We start from the raw sequence: 24,370 nt of genomic DNA on the forward strand, positions 1-24,370 counted from the left end.
TGAAAAGCAGGGGGGTCCCAGTTCTCCAATCAGGTGCAGGGTCCTTCCCCCTGTGATGACCACTTCCTGGGAAGTGTGGCAAAAATCAATCCCAGGAGGCAACATTCTCCAAAAATCCATCATGGCTGAATCTGATTTTTGGAGGTTACATCTGGCTGAGCCCACCCACTGGTGTGGCTAAAAATCATAAACACACCCCTCTCCTGCCCTCTCCTAATCTAATCAAAGGGACACCTAGTTGTCTGGGGTTGCAGGATGTGGGGGTGTTGCTAGTTGCTCCAAATGTCCTTCTCTGGCTTTGAAGACCAGTTTGGCAGCCATCCCCCTTCCTGCCTGACCATCTGCTGAGGGGAGATTCCCTCCCACAGGCACATTGCTTTGTGTGAAGCCAGGCCACTTCACACCTCATCAAGACAGCCTGGCCAGGCTGCTAGAGGCTGGCCAATCAGAGCACAGCAGCAAAAACAATGCAGGGCTGAAATTGGCAACTTTTCAGGTAAAGTTTAAAACTCTTCACCTGAACAAGTTATATTGAATCCAACAACTGGAAGTTGTGGGATTTATTATAACAATTGATTTTGATACCAAACTATTGGTATCCATCATTTAAGGGGACTTTAAAAATTAAAATATAGTCTCCCCATTCTAGCCTATGAAGGCCATTTGCTACAATGAGGGAAACACAAATTTGGCTGTTTTTACCTCAACAGGGCTTATAAAACTATTTTTATAAGGTCCCTGCTTAAAGTTACATGGCACCCAGACCTAGGGGCACATAGGGCACACCTTAGGGGTGACGTATATGTAAAAATAAGGTAGTTTAAGACTTTGAAACTACTTTTAATTCGAAAGTCGAATTTGCATATAACTTTAATTTAAAAGCAGCCAGCAAGGCAGGCCTGCCTTTAAAATGACACTGGTCACCTCAGCAGTGCACCTATGGGTGCACTACCTCTGCTGTGTTCCCTAAACCTACATGCCCTACGACATACTAGGGACTTTTAGGTAGGTTAACTTAGCCAATTATAATTAGCCTAATTTGCATATCCATTTTACACAGAGCACTGGCCCTGAGACTTGTAAGCAGTACCCAGGGCACAGCCAAGAGTCAGTAACCACCAGTACCTGTCCAAAAAGTGTGGGGATGACCAGGGCAAAAAGGAGGACTTTCCTACAAAAATATCCTATGTAGTGAGGCACACATGATGGTTGTATCAGAACCTGCTGTGCTGATGTTGTGCCAGCTATATTGTTGATGCTTGTGGCACATGTACAATCATTTGCCCTATATATCGTCAGATGTGCATTACTTTGAAAGGATGTGACAAGTAATACGGACAGGACTTGATTGCCGGTTACCCATAAACGATGACATAATTGTTGTATCGTACAGTCTTATTGTTTAAAGGCTTGTCACACATTCATGCAACTGAATATGCTATTTGTTCTGAGGTCATTACATGTACCAGTGGTTTATTGTCTAAGCAACATTAGTACTACAATGGACCTGGCATGCAAAGTAAGCAGGCTCAGCATCCCTATACATGATTCTATCCTAGTGCAGATGCTGCCAAAGTATTTTTTATGTGGCACAGTCAACAGGTGTAATGCATGATTGCCAAAATAGTGTGAAAATCACATAAATGATTTGTTGCAGTGAGTAAGTCCATTGTCCATAGCAATGACAAACTTGGCTTCATCCCTTCCCACATACATATCATTAAATGTTGCAATTGTCCTTCCAATATTATAGGTACCTGTGCATCCCTTTGAGTACTGCATATCAGTGACGTGTGAGATAGGGTGACTGATGATCAATATCTAAATTGTTTTCTGGAACAAAAGATGTTGTTATCGATTCTGAGGTGACCGACACATTTGTGGGTATACTTCTATCAGCCTGTATGATGCACATTGCTAGTGTTGTTGCCTACATGGCAATGTAAGAACAATTTTTGTGGCAGCACTACACAGACTGTGTTTATTATTCAATCACTGAAAACTGAATATTTTTCACATGTCAGCAGTCCACACATGGCAATGCAGTTAAATGCCTAACTCATGCACACACAAACACAATAACATATAGATACATATTTATACCTGTGCTGTGTTTTGAGAGGCATAAGGCCAATGTGTTCATTCCCACAGGCTTGAATGCACATTGTTGTCTGCATGCAAGCCATTTCACATTCCACCTACTGCTGTCGTTACACATACTCGGCCAGATTACGAACTTTGCAGAGGGGAATGCTCCCTAGCAACCATTATGGATACCCTGTTATCTTTCTTACAATCCATTACATTTTCTTGGGATAGATTTTCACAAGGTGAAAATATTAGCAAATCAGCTGTTTAACTTCAGGAGAACATCGTGCTTCTTGTGACAGCTGTTACTGATCCCTTATATAGGAGTCCTTTTTAAAGCTGGGTATGCCACTTGTGCTTCTAGTATGTGTTCATGCATGTAATTGAGGACAACAGGGACTACTTCATCTTGATTTGATACATATGCCTTTTCTTTTCTACAGACAACATGAATCCAGAGCAGAGAAGAGCTTTTCTAATCTATTTGGAGAGATACTGCCACATACGACATGTCAGCAAGGTATTCTGTCAAACAGGTCGGAAGTTTGTAGAGATCAAAGCAGCAGGATCCTGGAGGTCACCATCACAGGGGTAAAAACAGGAATAGAGGGCAATCCCAAGTGCCGGGGTAACGGAACACTTTTTGCAGATTTTGGAGGTGTCCTTGGGCCCTCAACTGCCCCACCACTCTGGCCACCACAGAAAGTACATGCTACATCCGGACCTGGTTCCAGTGTGGACCAGCAGGCCAATGGTGACATTAAGTGGAGGCTGGCAAGCCTTGAACGACAGCTTGGATCTATTTTGATGAAGATGTACAAACTCTAAAAGTCATGTTGATAGCCCAACATTAGATGACTTGGCACTGTTGACCCTTCCTGTTTTTTTTTTTTAATTGCTCTTCAATCTGATGTTTGCATAGTATAGGATTAGATTAGCTTAAGGTTATTTAGCTTGTAATACTTCATAGTTGTTAGCTGGGCATATGGATGGTAGCTCAGTGGATGGTGGAATGATGTTTAGTGTCTGTGTATTAAAAAAAAGTACAATAAATATATTTATATGTTTCGGTTTCAATGTTAAGGTAATTTATGTAAAGGTTTAGTGTATGTTTTCTTCATGTCTGTTTGTGTATTAGGGTGGTTGGGTGGGTTGATGTTAACTAGGTCTGATGTGGTTTATCTGTAGGCATTCATAAGTTAATGATAGGTAGTTTAATTTATTTGCAGGATAAGGTAGGATAGTTTAGTTAACATAAGGTAGATTAGGCATAGCTAGTTTAGGTTTGTAATGGAGTGTAGGTTATTTTTGTTTTACATTTTCTTATTACAGTACTGTGGATAATAAATGATTGCTATTAAAGTACAATACTGCTTCCCTACAATGTGGCAGTTGACATATATGTCTTTTTCTGGGTTAGGCCCACAATCTTTGCTTCCATGGCTTGTAAACCTGGTTGATTGGGTCAGGACCAAAGGAATACAGACTGGTAATTTTGATCTGGAATGACTAAATGGATCATCTAACGTGGTTGTACAGCCAAAGTGGCGTTCTTGCTGTGGTTGGACAACAGGCCAGATACAGGTTCTCTTCCAAATGTACTGTGTGCCATAAGTGAAGCTACATGTAATGTAATGACAAATATGTGATGCAATTCTGAGTTATCAGGTATGTGTTGTCCCACATACTGTTCCCATAAACATCCTCACTGACAATTGCTACAATAAATTGTCATATCATGGTTGATTGTTGGCTGGTATCCATTCATATATCTGCCACCTGGACAGTCATATATTTTTGCCTGACCCGTGGCAATTTTTTATTTGAAGAACTTCATATATGTGAGCTTGGTTAACTACCTGCTAGTTTAATACACATTTGTTTCACACACACTTTTGACCTTACCCTAGACTAACTATTTAATGTGTCTATTGCACACATTTTTATTTTGTGAATCTATAAAGTATTAAGGGCCAGCACCAACAACATGGGGTACTCCATCTTATAATCACCTGACATGCAACAAGCTGTATGGAGGAAGTGATTTACAAGTGGAAATAGGAGCAAGTTGCAAGTGCCAGTCCATAGCTCAACAACCCCAACATTTCATCCGAGACAGAGAGAGTTCAGACAGAGACCAATGAGGGATCCATTCCAATATACATATGTGGAAGAGGAGTATTTATCTGAGGAAAAGAATGATCAAATTGCCAACAGGGAGTAAAGCCACATTGGCATCCTAAATTGATTGAGGTCAACAGGTGAGACAGAAAAATGAGGACAGTGGCAGTTGTCACATACACTGGAATGGATGACTATCGACCAAAGGAGAAACAGTCAATTTGGCATGGAGAGATGCTATTGTACAGTTTTACATTGGAAGGAGGTTAAATCCACATGTTTCTCCTCAGATATGTCTGCTGTTTCCTGTGAGTGGGTGTTGAAGGTGCATGGGACAAATGAAGCGCATTGCACAGAGAATGGCCTGCTGGTTTGCCAGCACAGCACCTATGTTGCTGTGGTAAGCATCCATAGTGGCTATGTATGAGTCCTGCTTCAGTTCCATGGACTCCAGGATGTTGGAATTCCCCCTCACTGTTTGACAAGCTCACTGGTTCTAGTTTGTCAGGGCAGTGTTTTATGCCTCTGCCTCATGTCACCAATGATATCAGCCGGGGGCTGTTGGAGTCCACAGAGTGCAGAGTAGGTACCTCATATAGCAGACAATGGCGGTCATTACAACATTGGTGGTAAAAGCCGCTTACTGCTGTGCAGGAGACCGCCAACACACTGCCACGGCCGCGGAATTCTGCCACAGCTATTATGACCCACAGCTCGGAATCTGCCAATATTCAGACACCCACACAAGTCCGCCACACCAAAGGTCAGTGATAAACTGGTGAAAACAAAACCTCCACTGTCACGCCAACAGAAATACGCCCACACTATCACGAACCACGAATCCACACGGCGGTCTTTCAACCGCGGTATTCCATTGGCGGTACACACCGCCGCGCTCAAAATACACGCACATTTACAAAACACTGGCACATTGTCCAATTCGAAATACACACACCTGATACACATACACACACCACTCCCACACACCCAATACAATATAAAACACACACCCACAAACCCCTACGAACACAATTACAGAGAGAAGGCCAGAGAGAGACACCACCATCAACAATACTAGCATCCACAGGCACACAACGCCATCACCCACATAACTTCCATGCACCTCACACAACACACCACTACATATCAGCACACTTATCACCCTACACAGCACTCCATACATCACCCACACCACCCCATGGCACGGCGAAGACACCCCAGGTTCTCGGAGGAGGAGCTCAGGGTCATGGTGGAGGAAATCGTCCGGGTAGAGCCACAGCTATTCGGATTACAGGTGCAGCACACCTCAATTGCAAGGAAGATGGAGCTATGGCGAAGAATAGTGGACAGGGTCAACGCAGTGGGACAGCACCCAAGAAATCGAGATGACATCAGGAAGAGGTGGAACGACCTACGGGGGAAGGTGCGTTCTGTGGTCTCAAGACACCACCTTGCGGTTCAGCGGACTGGCGGCGGACCCCCACCTCCTCCCCCACAACTAACAACATGGGAGGAGCAGGTCTTGGCGATTCTGCATCCTGAGGGCCTCGCAGGAGTAGGTGGAGGAATGGACTCTGGTAAGTCAAATCTTAACTATTACATCCCCCACCCTACTCGCATGACATCACATACCACCTCCCTCACCCCCATCACTCTAACTCCTCACAAATGTCCCAACATCACAAACCACACATCCTAACACCAAGCCCTCCATGCAACAACAAAGCATGGATACCCATCACTAACGCATGTCCACTGCACATACCCATACACCCCCCCTAAACCATCATCACACAAGGTCCCACACAGGAATGCAAGCACTGGGGTTCACGGTCATCCACCCATTGCACACCATGGCACACACAGATGTAATAAACATCTTTTTATACCCCAGCAGGACCCCTACCCAACGTCACCGGACAGGAGGGTCCACACATGTCCACACCACCAACAGAAGAGGCCCACAGTGATGACAGCAGCTCTGTCCAACTGGATCCAGATGATCAGCCCGGCCCATTGGGGACCTCAGGACAGTCGGTTCCCATCACACAGTCACAGGCCACTACATAGCTTCCCCCCTCAGGAAACACCAGCACAGCACCCAACCAGCGGGCCCATACCTCCATCCCCAGGACACGTCAATCAGCAGTGTGTCCACCTCTACAGGGAACCCAGGATAACCCACCACCCCAACAACAACAGGGACCTGGGGGCAGTGGCAGTGGGCACACGGTCTAGGGGACGGAGGCACAGGAACACAGGGGAACTGGGAGGGCTGCTGTGCGACAGGGGGAGGACAGGCCAAGGGAACCCACTCTCCACGAGTCCCTCTCCAACATCATGGGAGCCTACCACCACTCCCAGGAGACGATGGCAACGGTACTGGACAAGTTTCAGGAGACCCAGCGCCTGCAGGAGGAACAGTATTTGGGCTTCAGGGAGGAACTCAGAACCATCAATTCCACCCTGAGCACCATCGTAGGGGTGCGGAAGGAAGTACCCAACACCAGAAAGGAGACTGTGGCACTACAAGGGGCCCCTGGCACTAGCCTGGACGATGAACTGCCCACCACCTCCGCCGGCACTAGTGGACAGGAGGCACCGCCACAGTTCCACCACACCAGCACCCCACCCCCTGCAGAGGGAGAACCACCTTGCAAACAATCCCTGAGATCCAGGACAAAGACAGAGAACGATGTCAAGACCCCTGCCAAGAAATGAGACGACCCTGAATGTCATCCTTCTGTCCCACTTTGTCACCCTGTCCATCCTCAAATTGCCCCAGCTCCACTTCCTATGCCCATTTGGGCAATGCACCTGTGAGACTAATAGACTGGACTCTGCCATGGCCATTCCTCCACCATCACCCCTGACCATTTTGCTACCCCCTCCAATATTGAGCACTAAAATAAACACCCTTAAAGCACAAAACAATCTGGAGTCAGTCTGTGATTTCGGAGTAGTATATTAGCAATTACAGTGTCAAAAAGCTCTTTCATTTGTAATGTCAACATACCTATGTCACACAGCTGTAGTCCATGATGAATCAAAGCAGAAGTCACACTGTGGGACCCACATCTGTGAAATCGTAAGGGAAAGTGACAACTCAGTGACCATACACTAGGTGAAAACAACAGACAGTAGAGAGGTAGTAGTGTTAAAGTACATGTAGTAGGCAGGTTTGTATTCTTACCTGTGTCTCATTGGAAATATTGCTGGATCACTGAGTCCCTGTTGTCCATGTCTTCTTCTTAGGCTTCCTCGTCTTCACTGTCCACAGGCTCCACAGCTGCAACAACACCGCCATCTGGACCATCCTCCTGCAGAAAAGGCACCTGTCGTCGCAAAGCTAAGTTGTGAAGCATACAGCAGGCCACGATGATCTAGCACACCTTCTTTGGTGAGTAGAATAGGGATCCACCTGTCATATGGAGGCACCTGAACCTGGCCTTCAGGAGGCCGAAGGTCCGCTTGATTATCCGCCGTGTACGCCCATGTGCCTCATTGTAGCGTTCCTCTGCCCTTGTCCTGGGATTCCTCACTGGGGTCAGTAGCCATGACAGGTTGGGGTAACCAGAGTCACCTGCAAATGGCAAGGGACAACTGTTAGACACACACTAACCTGTAGGGATATCCCCAGACCCAGACACCCATTCCCACTGTCTTGCTTCCAGGTGCTCACCTAATAGCCACACACTGTGCCTCTGGAGTTGACCCATCACATAAGGGATGCTGATATTCCGCAGGATGTAGGCGTCATGCACTGAGCCAGGAAACTTGGCATTCACATGGGAGATGTACTAGTCTGCCAAACATACCATCTGTACATTCATGGAATGGTGACTCTTCCGGTTTCGGTACACCTGTTCACTCCTGCGGGGGGGTACCAAAGCCACATGGGTCCCATCAATGGCACCTATGATGTTGAGGATATGTCCCAGGGCATAGAAATCACCTTTCACTGTAGGCAAATCCTCCACCTGAGGGAAAACAATGTAGCTCTGCATGTGTTTCAGCAGGGCAGACAACACTCTGGACAACATGTTGGAAAACATAGGCTGGGACATCTCTGATGCTATGGCCACTGTTGTTTGAAATGACCCACTTGCAAGGAAATGAAGCACTGACAGCACCTGCGCTTGAGGGGGGATTCCTGTGGGATGGTGGATAGCTGACATCAGGTCTGGCTCCAGCTGGGTACACAGTTCCTGGATTGTGGCACGGTCAAGCCTGTAGGTGAGGTTACATGTCTTTCCTCCATTGTTGACAGGTCCACCAACGGTCGGTACACCGGAGGCTGCCTCCATCTCCTCACATGTCCCAGCGGACGGTGCCTATGAAGGACAACAGCGAGCACAGAGTCAACCAACTCAGAGGTACGTACCCACAGCTTACACAGAACACGAATCATAATCCAAAAAGTGGCCTGTATGTGTGTTGACTCTAGGCCTAGGTATGTGTGACGCAGTTAAAAATTAAGCCATGTGGGCCCCTGAAATGGCGGCTGCCTGACCTCTAATGTGGGACAATGGGATGTGAGGTAACTGCGCTGGTGTTGTACACCGTTGCGGTAGGCGGTCAAAGACCGCGGCGCAATGCTGCATTGGTCAACATTGGACCCTATGGGTCCCAGGAGCCAATGACGACGTACGCCGGCGGGTACGGTACGCACCGCCGCAGACGTGACTGCCATTTTCTATCTGTTCAATCACTCGATACCTGATCTTCGACAGAAGAGGACCTACACTGCAAGTGCTGCTGTGACGTCGGCCTGTAAGAGACAATGGCTCAAGTGTCTGGGGAAAGGGCCCCTGCCTTTACATTGGAGGAGTTGGAGAAACTTGTGGACGGGCTCCTCCCTCAGTACACGCTACTCTACGGTCCTCCAGACAAACAGGTAAGTACACTGGGAGCATGCTTTATGGGCCATGCCTGTGTGGAGTGGGGTGGATGTAAGAAAGGGGGGGAGATTGCAGCGTGAATGAAACGACGGTGAGTGCATGTGCCATATGGCAAGGGTAGGGATGGGGGCCAATGACTGTGACGGTGCAGTTGGTAATAAGTTTCTCTTCCCCCTGTACAATTCATGTAGGTCAGCGCCCACCAGAAAAAAGATATTTGGCGTGCCATCGCCAAGGATGTCCGGACCCTGGGGTTTACCACAGACGGAGCACCCACTGCCGGAAAAGAGGGGAGGACAATCACCGCTGGAGTAAGAAGACAGGGGAGGCTCAGCTGGGGATGGCCTCCCTATCGTGGGAGGGGTGACTGTCGCACCATGACCCCCCTGATGTTCAGGATCCTGGCGGTGGCGTACCCGGAGTTGGATGGGCGCTTGAGGGCATCACAGCAGCCACAATGGGGTGAGTACACTCTCATCCTGCTGATTTTGTGTGAAGTGGAGGTGTCTGGGTGGGGGAGTTGGGCTGTGGGTTTCCCTAGGCCAGGGCAAGTTCTGTAGGCAAGGTCCCTCCGTAAGGCAGGCCGTGTGGCACCCCAGCCCATCTCTGTAGAGTGCCAAATACACCTAGTCATGCCCCTGTGTCATCAATGTGTGCAGATGTCGTCCATAGCCTAGTAGGCCATTTCCCAGGAATTGAACAGTGTAGCCGAAGAGCGCGGCGTAGTGCAGGGGGCTTCTGTGTCTGTTGTGTCCGCCAACGGTAGCGGTAATGCATGCACTCAACATGTCTTTCTTCTGTCGCACCCCCCCCTTTTTGTGGTTTCCCTGTTCTTGTGTACATTAGCATCATCAGGCGGAGGAGCAGTGGCACCAGAGCACGAGGGGCTGCATCCCACATGGCCATGGAGGGCCACACTACGGACTCGGACTTCACCAGTGGGACGGAGGGCGAGGGGAGCTCTACGACAGGGACAGGAGCTGAGACCAGTGACACAGACTCGTCCTCTGATGGAAGCTCCCTTTTGGTGCTGGCAACATATGTGCCCCCCCATCTGCAGGTACAGCCGCTACCCCCCCTTCCAGCACCGCCCTCCCAGCAGCCCCTCAGCCTTTGTCCCGTGCCCGCTCACCCTGGAAGGTGGGCATCACCTTCGCCCCCGGCACCTCAGGCCCTGCCCCAGTCACCCCTGCTGCCCTCAGTGAGGAGGCCATTGACCTCCTCAGGTTCCTCACTGTTGGGCAGTCTACCATTCTGAATGCCATCCAGGGTGTCGAAAGGCAGTTGCAACAAACCAATGCATTCCTGGAGGGCATTCATTCTGGTCAGGTGGCCCTTCAGCAAGCTTTTCAGACTCTGGCCTCAGCACTGATGGCAGCCATTGTCCCTGTGTCTAGCCTCCACCCTCCAACTTCCTCCACCCAGACCGAATCCCCTGTACCCCAGCCTATCACAAGCACACCTCTAGACCAGCATGCACACACGTCAACACACTATGGAAGCTCAGGCAAACATAAGCACCACACATCCCACAGGCACTCACGCAAGCATCACACACATGCAGACACACCAACATCCACTGCCTCCACTGTGTCCCCCTCCTCCTCGTCTCCCTCCTCCATCCCACTCTCGTCTCCACTCACACCTGCATGCACTACATCTACAGCCACTACTGCCATCACTAGCACACACACCACCACACCCCGCTCACGTGCAGACACCACCCCCACTACCATTCACACGTCCCCTGTGTCCTCTCCCAGTGTGTTTGTGACGCCATCTCCCAAGATACACAAATGCTGGCACACACCCACCCAACAGCCATCCACCTCACAACAGCCTCCAGCGCATGCACCTTCACCCAAAGTCAGCAAACGAACACCTCTTACAACCACAACCTCGTCCTTCACTCCCAAACCCCCTCCATCTACCCGTCCCACTGTCTCCAAAAAACTTTTCCTGTCCAACCTTGACCTCTTTCCCACACCTCCCCCACCCCGTCCGTCTCCTAGGTCCCAAACTAGCACCTCAGCCACAACATCTCCGGGACCAGTGGTGCCTGTAGTCACCGGAATCTGGAGTGCACTTGCCACCAGGGCAGCCAGTGTGGCACGGAGCCACATCACGGACAGTCCCCCACCTGTCAAGCATCAAAAGTTGGCCAGTGCCCGGTGGGAGAAGGGGAAGACTCCAGCCACCAAAGCCGCTCCCAGGGGTCCCGGTGGGAGTGTGGAGTCAGCTGCGACACCTTCCAAGGTGGGGAAGGGCCACAAGAAACCAGGAAAGTCTGGGAAGAGCAACATGGCGGAGGAGACCGCCATCATCCCCGCTGCCCAGGAGGGCACAGCCGTCATCCCCGCTGGCCAGGAGGCCACAGCCATCATCCCCGCTGCCCAGGAGGCCACCGCCATCATCCCCGGTGGACCAGAGAGGACTGCCAGCACAAGCCCCCCTGGGCTAGAGAGGACCGCCAGCACAAGCCCCGCTGGGACAGAGAGGACCGCCAGCACAAGCCCCGCTGGGACAGAGAGGACCGCCAGCACAAGCCCCGCTGGGACAGAGAGGACCGCCAGCAGCTGAGTCACTGCAAAGGAGCCAGCCACTCCAAGCACCGCTAAACAGGGCACCACCGCCTCAAGCACTGCTGAACAGGGCACCGCCGCTCCAAGCACCGCTGAACAGGGCACTGCCGCTCCAAGCACTGCTAAACAGGGCTCCTCCGCCTCAAGCACCGCTGGCCCATGAGTGCAAGGGCACTGACGCTACTGAGTACGTCACGAGCAGGATGAAGCACTCTGGGCACAATGCCCCCTCTAGAACCAGTGGAGAGATAAATCCTCTACCTCTGTCCTTAGCAGGATGAAGCACTCTTGGCACAATGCCCCCTCCAGAACCAGTGGAGAGATACATCCACTACCTCTGTCCTTAGCAGGATGAAGCACTCTGGGCACAATGCCCCCTCCAGAACCAGTGGACACAATGCCCCCTCCAGAACCAGTGGAGAGATTACATCCACTACCTCTGTCCTTAGCAGGATGAAGCACTCTGGGCACAATGCCCCCTCCAGAACCAGTGGAGAGATACATCCACTACTTCTGTCCTTAGCAGGATGAAGCACTCTGGGCACAATGCCCCCTCCAGAACCAGTGGACACAATGCCCCCCCAGAACCAGTGGAGAGATTACATCCACTACCTCTTTCCTTAGCAGGATCAAGAACTCTGGGCACCAAGCCCCCTCCAGAACCAGTGGAGACTGTTATCCACTTGAGAGACTGTGGCGTTGCACTCCCCTGGATTGAACAGTGGGCAACCCACCCACTTGTGAGACTTGAGAGACTGTGGCTTTGCACTCCCCAGGATGGAACAGTGGGCATGTGGCCCCCTCGTGGATTTGGCGTTGTGCCCTCAACCGGCTGAGGTGCCTCCCCTTTCCCTCCCCCTGAGGTGCCTGTTTTCTTGCTCTCTGATGCCCCTGCAGTGTTCTCTCTGTCATGGTCGGGGATCTTGTGTGGGCCTCGCCCATACCGTGTGGGCCCATTGTTCCACGGACTTAATTGGAGCACTACCTGGACTACTATGCTTGGTGTATATTTTGTTTATGGTGTATATATATATATTTTTGCCTACTTGATTTTAATATACTACAATGGTTACACTCATTTCTTTTGTCTTTGCATTCTTCCAGGGGGGTTGGTGGGTGTACCTATCATGTATAAATATGTATTAGTGTGTGTGTTGTAGTGGGTGAGGGTGGGGGTGGGGGTGTTGCGTGTGTGTGTCACTCTTTTTTCCTTCCCCCCTCCCCTGTGTCGTAGGTGCAGTACTCACCGTGGTCTTCGCCGCCGGCGTTCGTGCTCCTGGTAGAGGAGCAGGAAGACTATCGCAGGGAGAATTTGGAGTTCCGGCTCCATGGTGTCCTGGTTCCTCGTGGGGTGTGTAGAGGTGAGCGTTTTCCCTTCGAAATCCTGTTTCCGCTGTGTTTTTATCTGCGGTGAATCTGCCCCAGAAAAGGTGGCGGATTGGTAGGTTGTGATACTGTGGGCGTTACTTTGTCCTCCGCCTGTCTGTTGGTGGTGACAGCCAAGCTGTTTGTTTGTACCGCCGTGGAGGTCGGAGTGTTAAAGTGGCTGTCTTTTTTGGCAGTTTCCGCCACAGTCGTAATTGCAAATTTTACCGCCGCTTTAACACCGACCACCACGGTTGTAATGACCACCAAAGTATCCTTATTAGGACTGAGACACCTAAGGACTGCTTTTAGGGTGTCTGCCATTGTCTATATCCCCACTGGCACCACATATATCATCTCCCACTGGGCTCCTACAGCAGGATGCTGAAATTCTAGTCCAGGGTTGAGGGTGGTGTGGCAGGTGCTTTTTGTTGGGTGTTGGGTGGATACTCTGGAGACCCTCCAGTGCTGTTGGCCCTTCCCGCAGCTGGATGTAGTGTATTGAAGGAACCCTGGATTACCCAGAGTGCGTCTTGACCTAGGGTTGGCAGGCTCATCCAGAACGTCATGCTGGACATGCAGCTGTTCAGGAGTTGTAGCTACTTCATCTGCAATGCGAGAGAACAATGTTGTTTTAGGTTAGAAGTTGACATGAGTAATGTGTATGTCATAGAGACTAACTAAGGTTTCAAATTGTATACAACATTGAGGCATAGGATGTCTGTAAATCAGAGGTATGGAGTCCAATTTGCACTTAAGTTGCCATTCAGATGGCGCTATCTCTACAATCTTAATACAAAAACTGTGTGACTGACAAGGCAGACTTTTTTGTCATGACACATATTGTAACACAGTTACACAGGTCTCTAGGCTTACCATTCCTGCAGTTATGAGATGAGAGCATGTCTACATTTGTCAAGTTGATTTGCACTCTGCCTTGTGAAGCCTATGGTGACTGTGTCCTAACATGTGGACACTACTTCTGTTCCAATTACAACAAATTCCTAGCATGGCTGCGTTCCCAGTGGCCATCATCCTACCCACTCCTTCTGTGCTTGTAATGTGGCTTTTGTCAATAATTTGTGAAGGGTCTGCCATCTGGGTTTTCCACTGCACACTAAAGCTATGTGCTTTGTTGTGCTGCCTTGCATGCATATTGTGCATTCTTGTGGCTAGGGTTGAATTGGTTACACTTATCCAGCACAAATCTACGCACCAAACAAACCTTGAGAGACTGCAGGAATGTGTGAGACCATTTACTTCCCATGTAATTCCTATATCTGGTTCCTCAGATTGAATGATTGCATTCCATTTTGGCACCATCAATGAGGACAGAGGGCACTGTGTCTCGGACGTGAAGCTATGGTCAGTGTCACACTAGGTAACTTGCTGGCACATATACTCATCCCAGTTGATGATTATTAAATGTAGGTGTCTGCATAGTATGATGCATCCTTTGGCACAGGGCAACTCACTTGTACCTGTGCATGACTCCTCTGTGACTCCTCATTTAGGTCCAGGAACTCAACTTACGGCCACACAGTGATGTCACCCAGATCAAACATTGACTCTCATGTGCCTACAACATCAACAATATGTGTGACCATGTCCAGATTACTGACATGTCTTGCTGTTATTGAGGCTTATGGATCAGGCAGTACGCCACATGATAGTAGTACTTTTTTGAAGAGATGTTTCTACCCAGTTTTTATACATGATTGGGCCACCCACCTCAGTCTCCAAACAATGCTGACTGCTGCCCTTTGTGGTGGAGGGCTAGCTTTGAATTTCCCTTGACAGATCCCTATTTCACATCCTCCTTATTAGACATTTGTGGCATTATTAGACAATTTGCCTTCAGACGCCCTTCTTATTAGACATATGTGGCATTATTAGACAATTTGCCTTCAGACGCCCTCCTGCCAGATGCTGCATGTTCACCCATGACCACATCGCATGTAGAATGATACCCTAATTGGGTCTACATTGGCCTCCCTTTCCAGCAGCACCACAAGTGTGACATTTTCAGACACAGGAGTGCATCTGCACAGGACTGGCTATCTTGCAGTACACTTTTGCATTCTAACTTACTTGCTATGCCATGTCTCCCCATTCAGACACAACGGTAGTTCTAACTACTCAGCCAGCAATTACACTACGCTTACACCCATGGGCCCACCAGGGCATAACACCATCTTTGCTTTCAACACACATGGTCCTCTGATGTGCATCACTAGCACTGCCCCTGACCGAATCAGATGTGGAACAAGACATGGGCTCTGTTGGTCTTTATGATGTCATATTACACCTGTGAAGTTTCACCACACACATCTGGACAGCTGAGGGAGATGTATTATTATGACAAACAATATACATATGGCTCTTGGCATGTTTCTAGGTTTGATATTTCACATACCACACACCTGATCCCCAACTGAGGTGAGCAAGAGGAAAAAGTATTTTGTGCTTGTTTTTGTGCAAGAAGGTGTCTCTGCATGCACACAAGCAATCATCCCTGCAACACAGACATTTTTGAACCATGGTACACGGGTGCCTACATTGGCATATAGTAGCCCATAGTGCACCAATGCTTGAGAAAAGAACAGGGATGCACCATTTTTTGTAGATGCAATGCATTCTTGCCCTTTGCTTTTGTCGCAGGACAGTGCAGCGCAGCAAGAAGGCTTTTGGTGCTGCCCTGTGACAAAAAGTAGTAAATGAAGCCCATGGTTCTGTTGACTCATGTTGTGTATTACACTACCCATGCCAGTAAACACTGGTTGACATGGACTTGGTGATGCACTTCATATATGTAATGGTTAAATGTGTCAGAGACTGACTGAGCTGTGCAACACATTACTGGGCAGTGAGAGTGCCATTTCAGTGTCATTTAATAGAACATGCCCCAGATTCCAGCACATTACCCTGCTGACAGGACAGTGGAGCACTGGGACATAGCTAGCTGCACTGTGCAACATGGCTTTGTTGATCTGCCACTTGATAATATTTACTCTGTGTCTGTGGTTGTACCTCATGTGCTGCACTGTCATGTTCAGGGACTCCAGCCACTAACTCATTGGGAATGACAGCTGCCACCTGTTCCTCCAAGGCATACAGCTCCTCCTGTGGTGCAGGGCTCCTTCAGTGTGCATTGCTGCCTTGAGGTTTTTTACCAGTTTCTTCTCTGTCTGGTGTTTAAAATCAGGCCACCACTTCTTGCAGTCAATGACAGTGATTTTTGCTTGTCCAACTCAATTTACCTTCTCCACCATGATCTGCCATATGGCCTCTTTCTTCCCTAGTGGCAATTTTGAGGTGACAAAGAGCTGATGCTGGTGCTTTGCCACCTCAGTGATCAAGATGTATGCTCCTCCTCACTGAAGTTGGACTTCATCTTTCTCTTCCCCTGTCAGTCTGTGTGGACATTCTGGCTGGTGCTGCGGTTGTTGTCCTTGATGCTGCTGCCTGCTGCCTGCTCCATGGCTGTCTTTAGTGTAGTATGCCATTGTTTTCCCACAGATGCATATTTTTAGTAGTTTTTTGGCACATTCCACCCACAAAAGTGATGCAGGGCTGATTTGTGTCACTTTATGTGCCGCAAGTCAGCCATGCATCGCTTTTGCAGCAGTAGCATAAGATTTGCCTGCAAAAAGATGCACATGGATGCATCCTTTTTTCTGTTGCAGCCAGGTTCATTGCGCCATGGTGTGTCGTATTGTAAATGCAGCACTTCCACGGTGAAAGAATCTAGAGTATTGTAGCGTAAACATTTTTGATGGATCGTTGCTGCAACACAACTATGCTTCATTCTTGTAAATGAGGCCCCCAGTGTATGGCCAATTTTTGTTGCATAGGTGCCTACATTTGTTTGCTCAGGAGGTGGCATTGTGGAAGGGCTGGGAAGAAACTTTGGTTTTGACAAAGACCCTGTGCATTATCAGGTCTGTATATTATTCACTTCACTTCTGAGGCAACTCCTGGCACATCAATGGGGTAACTCCACAGAATTCCACAGAGTGAAACTTTGCAAGCTCTGTACAGACCTAATGTAAAATAAAGCCCATGCAGCATATTAAGGGGTGGACCCTAGTGAATGTTATTATCGGCTCCTGCTGCTTTCTTCTGAGGCCTCATGTCATACATTTTTCCCAGTTTTACTCATTCTTTTGTTGTAGGGGTGCACCGGTCCCTTCCAGGACACCCTGATGCCTATATTCAAGATGAAGTTCATGGGGAAGCCCCAAATCAACCATGATTCTAATTCCCTGTGCCTAGCTTAGGTGTACACAGGAGCAGACACAGTCATTTCTCCTTCCACCGCTGCAGATTCAGTTGAAGATATGGGAGCAGGTCTGAGGTGCATCCTCTCCCTGTAGAATAACAAAAATAGAAATACATTGACCTTTGTGCACTGGTCCAAACCGAGGGTAATTAAAGGAAGCTGCAGTGGATTCGCACGTGTGCCATTTCATATGCTGGCATGTTGCAATGAGCAAGTCTTCCAAGATGCATAACTCGGGCCCCATTGGGCCAATTTTGGGAACCTTTGGCTCATTTTGCACCTAATGGCGAGCCAGCCAGCAGAGAACCCTCCTGCCAACATTCTTAAACCCCATATCCTCCTGGCTGCCTGCATTTGTGATGGCATTGGAGTCCAGATCTTCCCTCAATCAGTACTCGGGGGTAAAAGTGGACCATCACAACTAGCTCTGGAGAGAACCATCTCGTCCTGGAGGGGTGGGGGAGTAAGCTGCAGGAAAAGTCCTTCATACATCTTTGCAGTGCAACAGGAGACTTCTTCTTCAAGCTGTCCATTTTCTGCGTCTTTTGCCTTCCGGGTCCAGGGTCTAGCTCACCATCTTTCCATTGTGTGAGAGGATTAGAAGTGTGGGTGGAAAGGGTTAGATGCCCAGTACCCCTTGCCAATCCTGAGATGCCACATTATCCCTCCACCACTGTCTCAACCCCTTCTGCACAGCAATCTGAGACAATCCAATTTGGTAGACCCCTTCTTCCCTAGGGAAGAGCTAGTGTGCCTATCTAGAACTGTAGCCATGTACATAAGCAATTCCTCTTATGTGGTCACTCCAAACTAGTTCTGGGGAAGCTCCACCTCCCACTGGGATTGGGACCTACCTGACTAGAAGGACAATAGAAGGGTAAGGTCCAGATGTTAGCTACATCTGCCTGTGAAGGAAAGCTCAATTGAAGTTGATCAGGTTACTGGACATGAGTCCTCCCCACTCCCAAGGACATTTTCCCTGCCCTGGGAGCTATTCACACCTCACTACAAGACAGCCATTCAGCTTCTAGTTGCCAATTGAATACTTACAGAAAGGCCTCAAGAGTCTCTAAGCAGAAAATTGTAACTTTGCAAGAGTACCTGTTGCCTAATTGTTAGAAAAAAAACATTACATGGGATTTTGGATAACTATAATAATAGGTTCTTAAATTATTTCTCTAGCTGCCACTAAGCTGAATATTGCATTTAATAAATGTAGTAACATTGTCTAATGTTTCCATATGGAAGAAGCCAGACTTGCTCTAGTGAAAATAGCTTTTGGGGGTATTTCACTGCATAGTCGCGTTCAACATCAACTTATACATGTTCTACTTTTAAATACCATGCACTTTTAAATACCATGCACTCTGCCTTAATGGGCAACAAGGCCTACCATGTGGTGACTTATTAATATTTAAAAAAACAGGTTTTTGTCTGTCAAAACGGTTTATTTTGGCAGGTCGTACTTGTATTTTAAAACTGCCACAGGCATGTTACCTGCACGCAGCTACCAGGCTGTGTATAACAGTAGTCTCTCAAGTGCAGCCCACACATGTGTGCACATGCTTGTGCACACATGTTCACATGTAACTAGCTCAGTGCACTTATCCTTGTAGCACCACATTGGCCTTCTGTTAAATGGTTGACACTGGCAGTAAACACGCTCAGTTCAATTAGCATGAAATTACTGTCAGTGAGATTCAGACAGTGAGACTCACCTAAGTAAAGGTCTAAAAACCAGCTGATCAAAAGCAAAAATCCTGGTGAACTGAATGGGAAGAACCCATTTTGCAACACTGATAGGGGTAGCCAGTACACCCTGCTTCTAACTGGTTCATGAATTCTCCATCAGGTCACCCATTCTTACACACACAGACGTTTTACTCTTGTCAGGGCCATAAACATTTCTTGATAAAAGGGAGGAGAAACAAGTCATGGTCCCTCTAGATTTTTTATATTTGGACCACCAGGTTTTTGGAACTCTGCTGTGATTCTCACAGGTTGAGTTTCACACACTGTATGCTTCTATTGGATGGATTAGAGCACTAAATGCCCCTTCTCAACTTTTAGATATGTGCTGCTGCTGCAGCAATGGTAAGAGGATCTGTGGTGGTTCCACATGAACAAGTGTTTACATCCTTGTCTCCTGAGTCAGTCATACAGATCTCCTCTCCCTCTAAGGGAAAGTGGAGAGTTCTGTGGATTAGTCCTGGGGTAGATCCCGCAGGAAAAGGAAACCATGGCTCCTAACGGACACACAGGTATCCTGAAGGGGACCAGGAGGTCATGGGTTATGGGCAGGGCAGGCACTGTACCTTGCCTTGATCCTCAAGGGTGCTGCTAAAAGGAAGACCCCAGGCCAGTGTGATTACCAGAATATCAGACTAGAAAACTGCCCCTTGGCTCTTCACAGCTGAGAGGGCAGATTGGAAAGTGAGAAAATGAACCAGCTCCTCTGCCTGTTCCTGTTGGCAGGGTACTGGTTGAGCGGAGAGCAGGCCTGCCATGTGGGCCTTGTCTGCCAATATGGCACTTGATAAATAAGCATGGGTATTCTTATTTTGGCAGATAACGTCTGCCTCATGAAAGAATAAAAGAACACCAAAAAGTTGCCACCAGTTCAAAAGACAAATTGTCGTAGGTTGAAGGTGTGTAGTATAAGGCACTGGGCCACTATTTAAAAAGTTTTTTTAAAGGAGAGCAGGGGCACCACATGTAGATTTGTTTCGTGCTAGGGGGCATGTAGGACCAGGGATAGCCCCCTCAATAACCACCAAAGGTGCCCATACAAATTCCAAAGTTTCTCCCTAGCGGTATCACAGAAAGAATTACATGAGGATTGGTATGTTGCTTTCCCAACCAATAGTAAAGCTAAATCTTTGGTCTTTGGCATGCAGCAGCCTTGGTTATCAGATTCTGTGGCTGTTTAGCAACCATGTTTAAAAGTACAATAAAGATTCGGACAAAGGCAATGTTTGAATATTAGCCATTTCTTGGATAATTGTGTTTTGATAGTAAATCACTTCATTTGTTTATTCATGTTTTAGGTGGTCGCTAGTTCCGGAAAAAAATTAGAATTTCGATGAGTGTTGAGTTTAATATTTTGATTGCTTTGGTGACACCCTCACAAAGTCAATAGGCCTGCATTTTGTGTAAAACATTCCATATGCTGTGTTAGGCACATGAGAAATATTCTGTTTCAGAGGATCTCACCCTAGGATTTTCCTTCCAATAATTGAATTAACTCAGTCACAGACAATTATAGAGGGCTGGATTCCAGCCCATCGTTCTTTTAGCCTTCTATGGTTTTCTAGCTGGAGGCCAGACGCAAAGCAGCCTTTCTTCTGCTCCAAAAGGAAAAGTCGAGGCGACACTGCCTGGCAAGCTCCCCTCCAGTAGAGGGCACAATCAACCCCACATTGCTGTTAGCCAACGGGTCTTGTCAGTGAGATGCAGATTTAATCCAATTGCACTGTGTGTACAGGACTGATGTCCGAGCATTCCAGGGTACTTACAGTATCTCTCTTACAAAAACAACATATGAGTGAAATGCTTACATTCATCTCAGCCACTTGTTATTAATCGGGCTATATTCCAATATGACACTCTTGACAAAGACCAGCCATATGCAAATCATTCCTCGTCCTTTTTCATAAGAGTCAATTGTTCATAGTTAGGCCATGTCTCTTCCAGACGGGAATACAAGCAACTGCAGTCAGTTTTGCCCTATTTGCCTCAACAGTGAGGTGCACCTCGAGTTCAACTGCACAGTGGATTTAAGATGCACAAGAATGCACATTTTAAAATCAAAGGGCCTGATTTACAGTCTGATTGATGGGATATTCCGTAAACACGGTGGAATTCTCTTCACTGTTTATAAGTGCAATATGCAAATATGTATAATTTATAATTCAGGCGCATTCCACCCACAAAACTCTAAATAAGGCCCTAAGTCTCCAGCAAACAGTCATTGCTATCTTACCCTGGCTCATGTATTATTGGTCATATTTTAAACTAAGTACTTTATAGATAAGCATTCTTGTTATTTTTAAATGTTCTTGGCGGGATGTTGTGTTTTTTTCTTTGAATATGTTTTGAAGTATGTAGTTGCTGGCTTCATTTCATTTCCTACATGGGTGAACACCTTAAAAACTATGCTGACAAACAGTAAGCAAGCAATGTCTTAGAACATAAGTTCTCCTTTCTTAGCCAATAATAAAAGACGTTTTCCCTATGTAACGAACATTAAGATTTCATATACACCTATGCGTAAAAACCTGGCACAAACACCCAGATTAAAATGGCATTTTGCTAAGGCTCACAAGTCATCTGTACCCAATTTTTTAATGAACGCTAAAAAAGAAGATTTATTTGTACAAGTGGGAATTGGGTTCATTTCACCCTTATTGCCACACTGTCTTGAACTGCAACATACAATTGGCAGAAAGTGCTGAAGCAACCAAAAATTACATTTGCAGCAATTTCATCCTTCACTTAAGGGTACAAATAATCACATACTCCTTGAAGCACTAATACAATATGATTTATTAGCCTATTGTCAGAATCCCTTTTAACCCTTTCACTGACAGGTCTTTTCCCCCTCAGGTGCCGGCCTTTTTTTGGCTATTTGGGGCAGTTCGCACTTAGGCCCTCATAACTTTTTGTCCACATAACTATGCCAAATTTGCGTCCTTTTTTTCCAACATCCTAGGGATTCCAGAGATATCCAGAGTTTGGGGGTTCGCCTGAAGGAGGCCAAGAAATTAGCCAAAATACAGCAAAAATTAAAATTTTTAAATACATAGGCAAAAAGGGCTGCAGAAGAAGTCTTGTGATTTTCTCCCTGAAAATGGCATCATTCAATGGTTTGCGGTGCTAAAATCACCATCTTTCTAGCTTTCAGGAACAGGCAGACTTGAATCAGAAAATCACATTTTTCAACCAAATTTTGGCATTTTACTGGGACATCCCTCATTTGTACTATTTTTTGTGCTTTCAGCCTCCTTTGAGTTAGTGACAGAAATGGGTACGAAACCAATCCTGGATCCCAGAGAGCTAAACATTTCTAAAAAGTAGACAAAATTCTGAATTCAGAAAGGGGTCATTTGTGTAGATCCTACAAGGTCTTCCTACAGAAAATAACGCCTGAAATTAAAAAGTATTGAAATTGAGCTGAAAAAAACAGCCATTTTTCTCCATGTTTTACTCTGTAACGTTTTCCTGCAAAGTATTGTGAAAGCAATATACAGTTACATCTGATGGACTCTTATGGTTGCAGGGATATATAAGGCTTGTAGGTTCATCAAGAACCCTAGGTACTCAGAGCCAATAAATGAACTGCACGTTACAATGGGTTTTCATTCTATACCGGGTATACAGCAATTAATTTGGTGAAATATAAAGAGTGAAAAATAGGTAGAAAGAAAACGTTTGTATTTCCAAAATGGGCACAAGGTGTTGAGAAGCAATGGTTATTTCCACATCTCTGAATTCTGGGGTCCCCATACTAGCATGTGAATTACAGGGCATTTCTAAAATAGACATCTTTTTTACACACTGTCTTACATTTGGAAGGATTAAATGTAGAGAAAGACAAGGGGCAAGAACACTTGTTCTGCTATTCTGTGTTCCCCTAAGTCTCCCGATACAAATGGTGCCTCACTTGTGCGGATAGGTCTAACGCCGGCAACAGGAAACACAACATGGACACATCACATTTTTACATTGAAAACTGACGTGTTTTTTGGAAAGTGCCTAGCTGTGGATTTTGATCTCTAGCTCAGCCGGCACCTAGAGAAACCTACCAAACCTGTGCATTTTTTTAAACTAGACATCCAGAGGAATTCAGAATGGGGTGAATTGTGGGGCTCTCACCAGGTTCTGTTACCCAGAATCGTTTGCAAACCTCAAACTGTGGCCCAAAAATACTTTTTCCTCACATTTCAGTGACAGAAAGTTCAGGAATCTGAGAGGAGCCACAAATGTCCTTCCACCCAGCGTTCCCCCAAGTCACCCAATAAAAATGGTACCTCACTTGTGTGGGTAGGCCTAGTGCTCGCGGCAGGAAATGCCCCAAAACAAAATGAGGACACATCACATTTTCCCAAAGAAAACTGATGAGTTTTATGGAATGTGCCTAGCTGTGGATTCTGGCCCCTAGCTCAGCCGGCACCTAAAGAAACCTATCAAACCTGTGTATTTTTAAAAACTAGACACCTAGGGGAATTCAAGATGGGGTGACTTGTGGGGCTTTTTCGCAGGTTCTATTACCTAGAATTCTTCCTAAACCTCAACATTTGGCCAAAAAAACTATTTTTCCTCACATTTTGGTGACAGAAAGATCTGGAATCTGAGAGGAGCCACAAATTTCAATCTACCCAGATTTCCCCCAAGTCTAATGATAAAAATTGTACCTCACTTTTTGTGGGTAGGCTTAGCACCCGCAACAGGAAATGCCCCAAAACACAGCGTGGACACATCACATTTTCCCAAAGAAAACAGAGCTGATTTTTGCAAAGTGCCTAGCGGTGGATTTTGGCGTCTAGCTCAGACGGCACATAGGGAAACCTACCAAACCTGTGCATTTTTTAAAACTAGATACCTAGGGGAATCCAGGATGGGGTGACTTTTGAGGCTCTCACCAGGTTCTGTTACCCTGAATCCTTAGAAAACCTCAACGTTTTGCCAAAAAAACACTTTTTCCTCATATTTCGGTGACAGAAAGTTCTGGAATCTGAGAGGAGCAACGAATTTCATTCTACCCAACGTTCCCGCAAGTCTTCCAATAAAAATGGTACCTCACTTGTGTGGGTAGGCCTAGTGCCCGTGAAAGGAAATGCCCCAAAACACTATCTGGGCACATCAAAATTATCACATAAATTGCAAGACTACCTGTTTTTGCAGGGGGCACCTGCAATTTTGGTCCTAGGCTCAGCAGCAGCCATACAGGGAAACCTACCAAACCAAGACTTTTCTGAAAACTAGACACCTGGGAGAGTCCAGGGAGGTGTGACTCGTGTAGATCCCCTAGT

The sequence above is a fragment of the Pleurodeles waltl genome, chromosome 11 (genome assembly GCF_031143425.1).
Source record: "Pleurodeles waltl isolate 20211129_DDA chromosome 11, aPleWal1.hap1.20221129, whole genome shotgun sequence".
NCBI classification, from domain to species: Eukaryota; Metazoa; Chordata; class Amphibia; order Caudata; family Salamandridae; genus Pleurodeles; species Pleurodeles waltl.